This window comes from Oncorhynchus mykiss, chromosome 8, assembly GCF_057628025.1.
Source record: "Oncorhynchus mykiss isolate SJ-2025 chromosome 8, ASM5762802v1, whole genome shotgun sequence".
Lineage (NCBI taxonomy): Eukaryota > Metazoa > Chordata > Actinopteri > Salmoniformes > Salmonidae > Oncorhynchus > Oncorhynchus mykiss.
The window spans coordinates 52,875,997-52,892,068 of NC_143029.1; positions in this window are offsets into that span (position 1 = coordinate 52,875,997).

Genomic DNA, 16,072 nt, shown 5'->3' on the forward strand with positions numbered 1-16,072 from the left:
ATCCGTCAATATGGGGAGGGAGAAACCCTGTGTATTCTGCACCAGGATCAGGAGACTCCTGTTGTATACGTGACACCACACAGGAAGGTATGACCACTCTGACATGCCAAGGTAGCCCAATTACCACCTGACAAAATGCAGATAGACAAAGTATCTGTTTTGGCTGGGAATGACAATTAAATGTGAAAGGTGCACATTGTTATATTAGCAGAATACTGCTTCTATGGAATTATGGAAAGGGTTGTTTATTCTACATAGACCTGTTACTACATTTGAAAGTTATCAGAACACTTAGTTTAGAATATCTACATAAATTCAGAAATTGCATTCCTCTCATATTACTCAGTACACTACTGACATATTTAAAGCTTCCTTCGGCATCTCACTATACATCTGCCTGTAGTTATTGAACTCAACCTGCAAGAGGTTTGTTTGTTGTGATTGAGTGGGGGAAAACAGCTGCAGGCAGGTTTCTGACAGATGGGTGTGTCTTGGTGTTGGCAAGGACACACCCAAGAAACACCCAAGTCAAACCACACGCAAGCCAACTCACGTTTGGCTTCTGTCATGGCTGCCAGCATTTCTTGAGGAGCAATCCAAAAAAACTAGGCCAAATCGGCGGGTGGAGTTCCCCTTCAAGGTTGTTTGCGTAACCCCGGTTCTCTGATGTTATGAATGAGATATCTCACGGGAGGATTTGCTAGGATCACCTACATCCGTTGGAGACAGACAGACAGGTAAAGTGGTGAAAGAGGTGAGACCCTCACCTTCCTGGTTATTCTCAAGCATGCTTCTCTTGTGAGCAATCGATTTCAATGACTCAATATTCTTGACAAAAACGGATGAATGTAACTAAAGCTGGGAATGTCAACACAATGCTATGAGGATGTCATGTCATGTCATTGGAGGAGTGGGTGAGTGACTGACTTTTTCCCCTTATATCGTTTTTCGGTGGCTACACACAGCTAGAGATGCAGGTGTTATTTGGTCAGCTAGCAAGAACTTAAACGGCTGTTATCCGTTAGCATATTTACAAATTTACAAATTTGCAAATTTACTCTGGCTATCTACTCCGATTTCAGAGCACTCTCGTCTGAGTGTGCCAGAGTGCAAAAGGCTGATGAATTTATGAACGTGTAACACCCTCCGAATATGACCGATGTTAGGAAACGTAGGCAAAAAAAGTAATAGTTAGTCAAGAATGCTCTAGATAACATGTAAACAGCCTAACCAGTTTTGCTACGGCGAGTAAAATGGTAAGAGTGAGGTGTTCTCTCATTTGCGTCTAGAAGTAGCTAGCTAGCAAACTAGCCAACTTTAGCCAGTTAGCTTGGGTGCTTGGCTGGGACTAGCATGCATTTTCAGGCAGGCTGCAGAAGGAATAGGAGGTTTTATTTATCTGTGCAATTTTGACGGCCAACTAGCTGAAAAAGTTTGAGAGGGTTTATCTAATGGCCCTTCGTTAGATTTTAGCTCATCATGCTCTGGCTAGCATTAATTGTTGATCCTGTTGTAACTGATCCTGATTCCACCTTTATTTAACCAGGTAGGCTAGTTGAGAACAAGTTCTCATTTACAACTGCGACCTGGCCAAGATAAAGCATAGCAGTGTGAACAGACAACAACACAGAGTTACACATGGAGTAAACAATAAACAAGTCAATAACACAGTAGAAAGAAAAAAAGAGTCTCTATACATTGTGTGCAAAAGGCATGAGGAGGTAGGCGGATAATTACAATTTTGCAGATTAACACAGGAGTGATAAATGATCAGATGGTCATGTGCAGGTAGAGATACTGGTGTGCAAAAGAGCAGAAAAGTAAATAAATATAAACAGTATGGGGATGAGGTAGGTAAATTGGGTGGGCTATTTACCAATAGACTATGTACAGCTGCAGCGATCGGTTAGCTGCTCAGATAGCAGATGTTTGAAGTTGGTGAGGGAGAAGTCTCTAACTTCAGCGATTTTTGCAATTCGTTCCAGTCACAGGCAGCAGAGAACTGGAAAGAGAGGCGGCCAAATTAGGTGTTGGCTTTAGTGATGATCAGTGAGATACACCTGCTGGAGCGCGTGCTACGGGTGGGTGTTGCCATCGTGACCAGTGAACTGAGATAAAGCGGAGCTTTACCTAGCATGGACTTGTAGATGACCTGGAGCCAGTGGGTCTGGCGACGAATATGTAGCGAGGGCCAGCCGACTAGAGCATACAGGTCGCAGTGGTGAGTGGTATAAGGTGCTTTAGTAACTAAACGGACGGCACTGTGATAAACTGCATCCAGTTTGCTGAGTAGAGTATTGGAAGCTATTTTGTAGATGAAGTCGAGGATCGGTAGTATAGTCAGTTTTACTAGGGTTATTTTGGCGGCGTGAGTGAAGGAGGCTTTGTTGTGGAATAGAAAGCTGACTCTAGATTTGATTTTAGATTGGAGATGTTTGATATGAGTCTGGAAGGAGAGTTTACAGTCTAGCCAGACACCTAGGTACTTATAGATGTCCACATATTCTATGTCGGAACCATCCAGGGTGGTGATGCTAGTCGGGCGTGCGGGTGCAGGCAGCGAACAGTTGAAAAGCATGCATTTGGTTTTACTAGCGTTTAAGAACAGTTGGAGGCCACGGAAGGAGTGTTGAATGGCATTGAAGCTCGTTTGGAGGTTAGATAGCACAGTGTCCAAGGAAGGGCCGGATGTATAGAGAATGGTGTCGTCTGCGTAGAGGTGGATCAGGGAATCGCCCGCAGCAAGAGCAACATCATTGATTTATACAGAGAAAAGAGTCGGCCCGAGAATTGAACCCTGTGGCACCCCCATAGAGACTGCCAGAGGACCGGACAACATGCCCTCCGATTTGACACACTGAACTCTGTCTGCAAAGTAGTCGGTGAACCAGGCAAGGCAGTCATTGGAAAAACCGAGGCTACTGAGTCTGCCGATAAGAATATGGTGATTGACAGAGTCGAAAGCCTTGGCCAGATCGATGAAGACGGCTGCACAGTACTGTCTTTTATCGATAGCGGTTATATCGTTTGGTACCTTGAGCGTGGCTGAGGTGCACCCGTGACCGGCTCGGAAACCAGATTGCATAGCGGAGAAGGTACGGTGGGATTCAAGATGGTCAGTGATCTGTTTGTTGACTTGGCTTTCGAAGACCTTAGATAGGCTGGGCAGGATGGATATAGGTCTGTAACAGTTTGGGTCCAGGGTGTCTCCCCCTTTGAAGAGGGGGATGACTGCGGCAGCTTTCCAATCCTTGGGGATCTCAGACGATATGATAAGAGAGGTTGAACAGGCTGGTAATAGGGGTTGCGACAATGGCGGCGGATAGTTTCAGAAATAGAGGGTCCAGATTGTCAAGCCCAGCTGATTTGTACGGGTCCAGGTTTTGCGATAATCATGGATTTATCGGTGATGACTGTGTTACCTAGCCTCAGTGCATTGGGCAGCTGGAAGGAGGTGCTCTTGTTCTCCATGGACTTTACAGTGTTCCAGGACTTTTTGGAATTTGAGCTACAGGATGCAAATTTCTGCTTGAAGAAGCTGGCCTTTGCTTTCCTGACTGACTGCATGTGTTGGTTCCTGACTTCCCTGAACAGTTGCATATCGCGGGGACTATTCGATGCTATTGCAGTCCCCCACAGGATGTTTTTGTGCTGGTCGAGGGCAGTCAGGTCTGGAGTGAGGGCTATATCTGTTCTTATTTCTGCATTTCTTTGAACGGAGCATGCTTATCTAAGATGGTGAGGAAGTTACTTTTAAAGAATGACCAGGCAGCCTCAACTGACGGGATGAGGTCAATATCCTTCCAGGATACCCGGGCCAGGTCGATTAGGAAGGCCTGCTCGCAGAAGTGTTTTAGGGAGCGTTTGACAGTGATGAGGGGTGTTTTTTTGCCTGTGGATCTGTAGCGGATACAGGCAATGAGGCAGTGATCGCTGAGATCCTGGTTGAAGACAGCGGAGGTGTATTTAGAGGGCCAGTTGGTCAGGATAATGTCTATGAGGGTGCCCTTATTTACAGATTTAGGGTTGTACCTGGTGGGTTCCTTGATGATTTGTGTGAGATTGAGGGCATCTAGCTTAGATTGTAGGACTGCCGGGGTGTTAAGCATATCCCAGTTTAGGTCACCTAACAGAACAAACTCTGAAGCTAGATGGGGGCGATCAATTCACAAATGGTGTCCAGGGCACAGCTGGGAGCTGAGGGGGGTCGGTAGCAGGCGGCAACAGTGAGAGACTTATTTCTGGAGAGAGTAATTTTTAAAATTAGTAGTTCGAACTGTTTGGGTATGGACCTGGAAAGTATGACATTACTTTGCAGGCTATCACTGCAGTAGACTGCAACTCCTCACCCTTTGGCAGTTCTATCTTGACGGAAGATGTTATAGTTGGGAATGGAAATCTCCGAATTTTTGGTGGCCTTCCTAAGCCAGGATTCAGACACGGCAAGGACATCAGGGTTGGCAGAGTGTGCTAAAGCAGTGAGTAAAACAAACGTAGGGAGGAGGCTTCTGATGTTGACATGCATGAACCAAGGCTTTTTCGATCACAGAAGTCAACAAATGAGGGTGCCTGGGGACATGCAGGGCCTGGGTTTACCTCCACATCCCCCGCGGAACAGAGGAGGAGTAGTATGAGGTTGCGGCTAAAGGCTATCAAAACTGGTCGCCTAGAGCGTTGGGGACAAAGAATAAAAGGAGCAGATTTCTGGGCATGGTAGAATATATTCAGGGCATAATGCGCAGACAAGGGGTATGGTGGGGTGCAGGTACAGCGGAGGTAAGCCCAGGCACTGGGTGATGATAAGAGAGGTATCTCTGGACATGCTGGTTGTAATGGGTGAGGTCACCGCATGTGTGGGAGGTGGGACAAAGGAGGTATCAGAGGTATGAAGAGTGGAACTAGGGGCTCCATTGTACACTAAAACAATGATAATTAACCTGAACAACAGTATACAAGGCATATTGACATTTGAGAGAGACATACAGCGAGGCATACAGTAATCGCAGGTGTTGATTGGGAGAGCTAGCTAAAACAGGTGAGACAACAACAGCTAATCAGCTAGCACAACAACAGGTCAAAAAGGCGATGACTAGGCAGAGAGGGTCGGATTAACTACACACAGAGCCTGAGTTCGCGGCTGGGGCCGACAGATAAAACATAAACAAACAGAATGGAGTACCGTGATTAATGGACAGGCCAGCAGGCATCAGCTATGTAGCCAAGTGATTGCAGTGTCCAGCAGGCATCAGCTATGTAGCCAAGTGATCACAGTATCCAGGGGGCAGCAGTCGATGGGACAGGGGAAGCCGCCACTACGCTAGCGACACAGCGTTTAAAGTTAGTAGCACGGGGGTGGTAGGGGAGGTCTGCTCAGGGTTGGCAGGGAGATGTGCCTGCTAGCAAGGGGATGTGCCTGGCTCACGGCTAACTGGTGCTAGCTTCGTGGCAGTGGCGTTAGCCAAGGTCCAGAGTTTACAGCAAGGATCCGGTGGAGTAGGCCTCCCGGGTGGCGCAGTGGTTAAGGGCGCTGTACTGCAGCGCCAGCTGTGCCATCAGAGTCCTGGGTTCGCGCCCAGGCTCTGTCGTAACCGGCCGCGACCGGGAGGTCCGTGGGGCGACGCACAATTGGCCTAGTGTCGCCCGGGTTAGGGAGGGCTTGGTCGGTAGGGTTGTCCTTGTCTCATCGCGCACCAGCGACTCCTGTGGCGGGCTGGGCGCAGTGTACGCTAGCCAAGGTGGCCAGGTGCACGGTGTTTCCTCCGGCGCATTGGTGCGGCTGGCTTCCGGGTTGGATGTGCGCTGTGTTAAAGAAGCAGCGGCTTGGTTGGTTGTGTATCGGAGGACGCATGACTTTCAACCTTCGTCTCTCCCGAGCCCGTACGGGAGTTGTAGCGATGAGACAAGATAGCTACTACACAATTGGATACTACGAAATTGGGGAGAAAAAGGGGTAAAATTAAAAAAAAAAAAGAAGTAGTGGTCCAGGGATTATGGCAGGAATCCGGCGTTGTTGTGGAGAGACAGACTGTTGGCCTTCAAGAAGGCAGAAGTTTCCAGAAGTTTGTGTAAAAACGGTCCCATCCATTAAGTCAAAACGTGATTGGTTGATTCCACTTTCTCTCCAAAATGTTTCCCTAATACAGTTGAATGGCAGATGTCTTTATCTAGCTTCTGATGGCCTAGCCAATGGCTGACTTAGCTAGCTAGATGTATCTCACCAGAGACCAGCAAAGAAAAATCCTGATTGGATCTTTTTTCTCCCTTTCCTTTCAAACAAAAAAACGGATGAGATTAATATTATTATATTGTTATAATAATTATTTAATACATTCTTAGCACTTCTCTGAAGGTGTGGAAGGCCCATCCTCACTGTGTTTGGGTTAGTAATAATTTGTAAAGTGCCATTATTTTCCCTCAGTATGCATTTTTTCACTATTCTGAATGTCTAAAGAATCCATATGTTGTTCTAAAATATGAACATAGCAGTTGAAAATCCAATAACTGCATTAGAGTCATAGTCCCTTACCAGTAGCAAAACTGTTCTTCCCCTCACAGACAAAAAAATTGCATGTGTAGGCACACACAGAATCAGCAGACACAAAACAGCTTGTAACCCCATTTGGTTGTTTTTATTCTCATGTATTGTTTGAGGCCAATTCTGGCCTTTGAGGCTACCATCCTCTCATCTATTGACATGTTCTGGGCTGGCTGAAAATAGGTCTTGCAGGCCTCAACAATGCTGGGGTAGAGAGGTTTGATTTTGCACAGTCTATCAAATGTTGCTGTGCCTCTCTTCTTGTCATTCGCTTCATCATCCTTTGGGTCACTGATATGAAGCGCCTGTGAGAGAACCAGAAACCTTTTGCAAGACCTAAGTCATGGGGAAAGGCAGTTGGTAGAGAGATTATGTTTTCCAGTAGTCCCTCAGGGTTTTCAGCTTCACCAGCCCCATGTAGATGACCAGTGAAAGATAGCAGAAAAAGTCTGAAATGGAAATGGGCTTCCATGCTACTTTTTTGCCTGCTTGCTTCTTCTCCCTATACTTATTCGTGTTAGACACGAGCGAATCAACAAGGGATTGGGTGAAAAACAGCTGAAAAAGCTGAAGGGGGCTGTACGTAGCAGTCATGTTCAGCTGAGGTCCTGGCTTCCTTTTCGGCCTAAATGTTGGTTTAGGTGGCTCCACATCATCTTCTAGGACAGTTTGCCAACGCCCTTCTGTCCCTTTGTTAGCAGGTGGCACACTTCCCCTCCTCCGCTTCTTTGTCAGTGCCTTCACACCTCTAGATGGCCCGGGTGGTGTGGAGCCGGAGACAACAGGTGTCCGGCTGGATGAACCAGCTTCAGTGGGGGATGGACACCTTGGCACTGGGGGCTCCCATTCGGAGTAAGTGTCACTGTGAAAGAAAATGTTCAGTTAGAATAGTTTCACATATGAGCCCTGTAATAACAGTTATAATAAACAGATATATATATATATATATATATATATAGTGTACAGGGAACATAAGGTTGAAGTGCTGTTCCATTTCACTTTGGCCATTATTGTGGGCCTGCCCTCCCCTCAACAGCCTCAAATAGGCTATTTCATGTGGGGGTGGGGTGGAGCGGCAGACACGCGCATCTCGGCCATGCTCCCTCTAATCCACAATATGTTGACTGAGTGGAGGAAGCATGGTCGCTGTGTTGAGATGTGTGGGTTTGCTGTTACATTCTACTCCATTCCATTTATTTATATATATATATATATATATATATATATATATATATATATATATATATACATATATACATACATACATACAGTGCCTTGCGAAAGTATTCGGCCCCCTTGAACTTTGCAACCTTTTGCCACATTTCAGGCTTCAAAGAATCAACAATGGAAAAGTGGCAAGAAGAAAGCCATTTCTTAAAGATATCCATAAAAAGTGTTGTTTAAAGTTTGCCACAAGCCACCTGGGAGACACACCAAACATGTGGAAGAAGGTGCTCTGGTCAGATGAAACCAAAATTGAACTTTTTGGCAACAATGCAAAACGTTATGTTTGGCGTAAAAGCAACACAGCTGAACACACCATCCCCACTGTCAAACATGGTGGTGGCAGCATCATGGTTTGGGCCTGCTTTTCTTCAGCAGGGACAGGGAAGATGGTTAAAATTGATGGGAAGATGGATGGAGCCAAATACAGGACCATTCTGGAAGGAAACCTGATGGAGTCTGCAAAAGACCTGAGACTGGGACGGAGATTTGTCTTCCAACAAGACAATGATCCAAAACATTAAGCAAAATCTACAATGGAATGGTTCAAAAATAAACATATCCAGGTGTTAGAATGGCCAAGTCAAAGTCCAGACCTGAATCCAATCGAGAATCTGTGGAAAGAACTGAAAACTGCTGTTCACAAATGCTCTCCATCCAACCTCACTGAGCTCAAGCTGTTTTGCAAGGAGGAATGGGAAAAAATTTCAGTCTCTCGATGTGCAAAACTGATAGAGACATACCCCAAGTGACTTACAGCTGTAATCGCAGCAAAAGGTGGCGCTACAAAGTTTTAACTTAAGGGGGCTGAATAATTTTGCACGCCCAATTTTTCAGTTTTTGATTTGTTAAAAAAGTTTGAAATATCCAATAAATGTCGTTCCACTTCATGATTGTGTCCCACTTGTTGTTGATTCTTCACAAAAAAATACAGTTTTATATCTTTATGTTTGAAGCCTGAAATGTGGCAAAAGGTCGCAAAGTTCGAGGGGGCCGAATACTTTCGCAAGGCACTGTATATGTATATGTATGTGTATGTATGTATATATATATATATATATATATATCACACACACACACACACACACACACACACACACACACACACTGCTCAAAAAATAAAGGGAACACTTAAACAACGCAATGTAACTCCAAGTCAATCACACCTCTGTGAAATCAAACTGTCCACTTAGGAAGCAACACTGATTGACAGTAAATTTAACATGCTGTTGTGCAAATGGAATAGACAACAGGTGGAAATTATAGGCAATTAGCAAAACACCCCCAATAAAGGAGTGGTTCTGCAGGTGGAAACCACAGACCACTTCTCAGTTCCTATGCCTCCTGGCTGATGTTTTGGTCACTTTTGAATGCTGGCGGTGCTTTCACTCTAGTGGTAGCATGAGACGGAGTCTACAACACACACAAGTGGCTCAGGTAGTGCAGCTCATCCAGGATGGCACATCTATGTGAGCTGTGGCAAGAAGGTTTGCTGTGTCTGTCAGCATAGTGTCCAGAGCATGGAGGCGCTACCAGGAGACAGGCCAGTACATCAGGAGACGTGGAGGAGTCCGTAGGAGGGCAACAACCCAGCAGCAGGACCGCTACCTCTGCCTTTGTGCAAGGAGGAGCAGGAGGAGCACTGCCTGAGCCCTGCAAAATGACCTCCATCAGGCCACAAATGTGCATGTGTCTGCTCAAACGGTCAGAAACAGACTCCATGAGGGTGGTATATGAGGGCACGATGTCCACAGGTGGGGGTTGTGCTTACAGCCCAACACCGTGCAGGACGTTTGGCATTTGCCAGAGAACACCAAGATTGGCAAATTCGCCACTGGCGCCCTGTGCTCTTCACAGATGAAAGCAGGTTTACACTGAGCACGTGACAGAGTCTGGAGATGTCGTGGAGAACGTTCTGCTGCCTGCAACATCCTCCAGCATGACCGGTTTGGCGGTGGGTCAGTCATGGTGTGGGGTGGCATTTCTTTGGGGGGGCCGCACAGCCCTCCATGTGCTCGCCAGAGGTAGCCTGACTGCAATTAGGTACCGAGATGAGATCCTCAGACCCTTTGTGAGACTATATGCTGGTGCGGTTGGCCCTGGGTTCCTCCTAATGCAAGACAATCACCTCATGTGACTGGAGTGTGTCAGCAGTTCCTGCAAGAGGAAGGCATTGATGCTATGGACTGGCCCGCCCATTCCGCAGACCTGAATCCAATTGAGCACATCTGGGACAGCATGTCTCGCTCCATCCACCACAGACTGTCCAGGAGTTGGCGGATGCTTTAGTCCAGGTCTGGGAGGAGATCCCTCAGGAGACCATCCGCCACCTCATCAGGAGCATGCCCAGGCGTTGTAGGGAGGTCATACAGGCACGTGGAGGCCACACACACTACTGAGCCTCATTTTGACTTGTTTTAAGGACATTACATCAAAGTTGGATTAGCCTGTAGTGTGGTTTTCCACTTTAATTTTGAGTGTGACTCCAAATCCAGACCTCCATGGGTTGATAAATATGGTTGACTTTGATAATTTTTGTGTGATTTTGTTGTCAGCACATTCAACTATGTAAAGAAAAAAGTATTTAATAAGAATATTTCATTCATTCAGATCTAGGATGTGTTATTTTAGTGTTCCCTTTATTTTTTTGAGCAGTGTGTATGTATATACATATATACACACACACACACATACATACATACATAGGCTATGGGTCATACACATACTTACAAACATACCCCCCCACCCACAATGTATAGCCAATGTGTAGAAATGTCAAGAAATCACAAATACTATTTTATATTATTAATTTCAAACATCGGCATTAGCATGAGAATAACTTACCAGTCCAAAATGATGCTCTCTCCGTTCAAAAAATATTCTTCCATTTGGGAGTCAAAGCTATGCTCGCTAACTGAATCGTCCTCCAATAGCCTCTGTCTCATTTTCTCGATCAATTTCTTCTAAAATTGTGTGTACATCTGTATATCTAGACTTAGATATAGCTTTCCCTGACTTAGTCGCCATACTGTTTGAAACATAAACAGCTGAAGATGCGCTTTACCAAAATAGTGCTGTGCGTAACACGCGTGGCTCCTTCCAGTATGAATCTTCAATGGCGAATGACCCTCTTTACGCCGGAGTTTACTACATGGGTTGGTCTTCCAACACATAACCATAACATATTGCCGTTTACCTCAGGTCATTGGCTATCTACCAAGCTAGATTTCAAGACGATCAGTGGTCATTGGGTTAAAATACAGTCAATCAACGAAACAGCGGTTATATAATTGGTGCACAATGAGGTCATTACTTTTTGTCTTCAAATCGGTTTCTTTCAGTCCCGCGAAATGACCCATCAAGTTTGGTTGTGTTACAAACAACCAGTTGATTGTAATGAAACCGAACATGACTGGATAAAGTCACGTTTAGTGTGTGTATTTACATTGACTGTTTCGTCAAATAGAATGAGACGGAATTCACGACTCAAGCGGTTCACAAAATGTTTTGTGTTAGGCTATAAAAATGTATTTTATCAAACAAAAGACCATTCATTGTGTAACAATGAGCCTTGGGATTGCAAACAGAGGAAGATCGTCAAAGGTAAACAATTTATTTTATTGCAATTTGTGATTTTGTTACGCCTGTGCTGGTTGAAATTAGAGGTCGACCGGTTGATTTTTCAACGCCGATACCAATACCAATTATTGGAGGACCATAAAAGCCGATGCCGATTAATCGGCCGATTTTATTTGTTTATTTGTAATATTGAGAATTACAACAATACTGAATGAACACTTATTTTAACTTAATATAATACATCAATAAAATCAATTTAGCCTCAAGTAAATAATGAAACATGTTCTATTTGGTTTAAATAATGCAAAAACAAAGTGTTGGAGAAGAAAGTAAAAATGCAATATGTTCCATGTAAAATATGTGCCATGTAAGAAAGCTAACGTTTCAGTTCATTGCTCAGAACATGAGAACATATGAAAGCTGGTGGTTCCTTTTAACATGAGTCTTCAATATTCCCAGGTAAGAAGTTTTAGGTTGTAGTTATTATAGGAATTATAGGACTATTTCCCTCTATACCATTTGTATTTCATTAACCTTTGACTATTGGATGTCCTTATAGGCACTTTAGTATTGCCAGTGTAACAGTATAGCTTCCGTCCCTCTCCTCGCTCCTCCCTGGGCTCAAACCAGCAACAAAACGACAATTAGCGTGCGCTAACTAGCTAGCCATTTCACTGTGGTTACACGAGCCTCATCTCGGGAGTTGATAAGCTTGAAGTCATAAACAGAGCAATGCTTGACGCACAATGAAGAGCTGCTGGCAATACGCATGAAAGTGCTGTTTGAATTTATGTTTACGCGCCTGCTTCTGCCTACCACCGCTCAGTCAGATACTTGTATGCTCAGTCAGATTAAATGCAACCCAGGACACGCTAGATAATATCTAGTAATATCATCAACCATGTGTAGTTAACTAGTGATTATGATTGATTGTTTTTTATAAGATGAATGTAATGCTAGCTAGCAACTTACCTTGGCTTACTGCATTTGCGGAATGCAACGAGAGAGAGGCAGGTCGTTATTGCGTTGGACTAGTTAACTGTAAGGTTGCAAGATTGAATCACTGAGCTGACAAGGTGAAAATCTGTCGTTCTGCCCCTGAACAAGGCAGTTAACCCACGGTTCCTAGGCCGTCATTGAAAATAAGAATGTGTTCTTAACTGACTTGCCTAGTTAAATAAAGATTAAATAAAGGTGTAAAAAAAAAAGGTTTTAAATCGGCAAATCGGAGCCCAAAAATACCGATTTCCGATTGTTATGAAAACTTGAAATCGGCCCTAATTAATCGGCCATTCCGATTAATCGGTCAACCTCTAGTTTAAATTGTATTTTGGTATGGGGCTCTGTCCTCAGATAATCGCATCGTATTCTTTCGCTGTAAATCTTTTTTAAAATCTGACAACGCAGTTGGATTAGCAAGATTCTATGCTTTTGAACCATGTGAGACACTTGTATTTTTAATATGACTATTTATGTAGCGCTCGTCGTATGTTGTCGAATTTAATCCCGCTAACGGGATCTGTGCGCAGAGAGGTTAAGGTATATGTACTTTTACACAAGTATGACAATTGGGAACTTTTTCCACCACTGGGCGCTTGTCACACTTCTGCCACATGGCAGCGACAGTGGACCTGAACAACTCCTTGGGTGTCATTGGGGCATCCAAGAGGTCTGATTGCTTTGGCTGATGCCTTGTATGTCTTCTAAAAAAAACGGAGGCAGTAAAGCGCTCCATCTTCCTAGGGAGTGAGGCGCTGGTGTTGGTAACGGTTCCATGGTGAGAGGGTTGCCAAATCCGGATTCCTCCATATTGTACATGTCCAGGCTCAGGGTACTACTAGCAAGAATCTTGCTAGTGAGAATCTTGCTAGTGAGGGGTTTATCCCACAAGCTCTGAGGCAAGCTGATACTGCGGGGAGCAGTTATATTATCGGGGCTGTATGGGACGTGAGTCTCTTCCCATTGTATAGGCCACTTAATAGGTCCTGAGTTGTGTCGCGGCCCGCTTGCAGACATGAAGGAGCCAAAACTCCAATGGAGCAGTGGCAGCTCCACTGCTCTCTGCGACGTCAGGCCTGCGGGCCTGGGAGGGCGGGAGAACAGGGTTGTCAGCTCAGGAGATGGTGGCCATCTTGAGGAAATCTGTGAGATTAATCCTCGTCATCCCTTTACTCGCCTTCCCCTGACACTACATCATCAGACAGTGAAGGGATTGAGTCGAGGCTGTCCATGGCATCGCACCAACTGGGCTCGGTTGCAGGGAGCTGAGCCTCAGCTGTTGCTCTTGGCTCGGAGGCGAGAGGGGACTACCAAGAACAAAGCTTGTTTAAGTGTCCTCTTCAGACCTGCCCTCGTCAGCAGTTTGCAGTGCTCACAGGACTCGGGGTCCTTGAGTGCCTCTTGGGCATCTTCCTTCCCCAGGCAATTAATGCATACAGTGCCTTCAGAAAGTATTCACACCCCTTGACTTTTTCCACATATTGTTGTGTTACAGAATTCTAAATGGATTAAATTGAGATTTTGTGTCACTGGCCTACACTCTTAGAAAAAAGGGTTCCAAAAGGGTTATGCGGCTGTTCCATAGGATAACCCTTATGGGTTCCATGTAGAACCCTTTCCACAGAGGGTTCTAAACTCAGCAACTGTGTTTATTTTCATTAAACTTAACATGTGTAAATATTTGTATGAACATAAGATTCAACAACTGAGACATAAACTGAACAAGTTCAACAGACATGTGACTAACAGAAATGGAATAATGTGTCCCTGAACAAAAGGGGGGTCAAAAAAAAGTAAGTCAATATCTGGTGTGGCCACCAGCTGCATTAAGTACTGCAGTGCATCTCCTCCTCATGAACTGTACCAGATTTGCCAGTTCTTGCTGTGAGATGTTATCCCACTCTTCCATCAAGGCACCTGCAAGTTCCCGGTCATTTCTGGGGGGAATGGCCCTAGCCATCACCCTCTGATCCAACAGTTCCCAGACGTGCTCAATGGGATTGAGATCCGGGCTCTTTGCTGGCCATGGCACAACACTGACATTCCTGTCTTACAGGAAATCACGCACAGAACGAGCAGTATGGCTGGTGACATTGTCATGCTGGAGGGGCATGTCAGGATGAGCCTGCAGGAAGGGTACCACATGGAGTAGGATGTCTTCCATGTAATGCACAGCATTGAGATTGCCTGCAATGACAACAAGCTCAGTCTGATGATGCTGTGACAAACCGCCCCAGACCATGACGGACCCTCCACCTCCAAATCGATCCTGCTCCAGAGCACAAGCCTCGGTGTAACGCTCATTCCTTCGACGAGAAACGCAAATCCCAGCATCACACCTGGTGAGACAAAACCGCATTCGTCAATGAGAAGCACTTTTTCCAGTCCTGTCTGGTCCAGCGACGGTGGGTTTGTGCCCATAGGCGACGTTGCTGCCGGTGATGTCTGGTGAGGACCTGCCTTACAACAGGCCTACAAGCCCTCAGTCCAGCCTCTCTCAGCCTATTGCGGACACTCTGTGCACTGATGGAGAGATTGTGCATTCTTGGTGTAACTCGGGCAGTTGTTGTTGCCCTCCTGTACCTGTCCAGCAGGTGTGATGTTCGGATGGTAGATGGTTAAAAATTAAAGAAGGCATACATTAAAAATCCCTTAATTACACTTTGGATGGTCTATCAATACACCCAGTCACTACAAAGATAAAGGCGTCCTTCCTATCTCAGTTGTCGGAGAGGAAGTAGATCGCTCAGGGATTTCAACATTTTGTCATAGGAGACATTAAATCAGTTCAATGGCTGTTTAATGTTTAATGGCTGATAGGAGAAAGCGTATGATGGATCAACAACATTGTAGTTACTCCACAATACTAACCTAAATGACAGAGTGAAAAGGAGGAAGTCTGTACAGAAAACAAATATTTGAAGACAGAAATGGACTAAATCTTGAATATGAAGTGTTCTGTTTGGGGAAAATACAACATATCACTGAGTACCACTCTTCATATGTTCAAGCTTGGTGTCTGCATCATGTTATGGCTATGCTTGTCATCTGTAAGGACTAGGATGTTTTTTTATAAAAATTAACAGATTAGAGTTAAGCATGGGTAAAATCCTAGAAAACCTGCTTCAGTCTGCTCTCCAACAGATTTTGGGAGACATATTTACCTTTCAGCAGGTTAATAACCTAAAACACAAAGCAAAATATACACTGGAGTTGCTTACCAAAACAACATTGAATGTTCCTGAGTGGCCTAGTTATAGTTTTGACTTAAATCGACTTGAAAATCTTTGTCAAGACTTGAAAATGGCTGTTCAGCAATGATCAACAACCAACTTGACAGAACTTGAAGAATTTTAAAAAGAACGTCCTCCAGACGTGACACTTGGCATTCAGGCCAATCTTGGTTTCATCAGACCAGAGAATCTTGTTTCTCATGGTCTGAGAGTCTTCAGGTGCATTTTGGCAAACTCCAAGCGGGCTGTCATGTGCCTTTTACTGAGGAGTGGATTCCGCCTGGCCACTCTACCGTAAAGTCCTGATTGGTGGAGTACTGCAGAGATGGTTGTCCTTCTGGAAAGTTCTCTCATCTCCAAGTGAGGATCAGAGTGACCATCAGGTTATTTATTGGTCACCTCCCTGTCCAAGCCCTTTCTCCCCCAATTGCTCAGTTTGGCTGGGAGGCCAGCTAGAAAGAGTCTTGGCGGTTCCAAACTTATACCATTTAAGAATGATGGA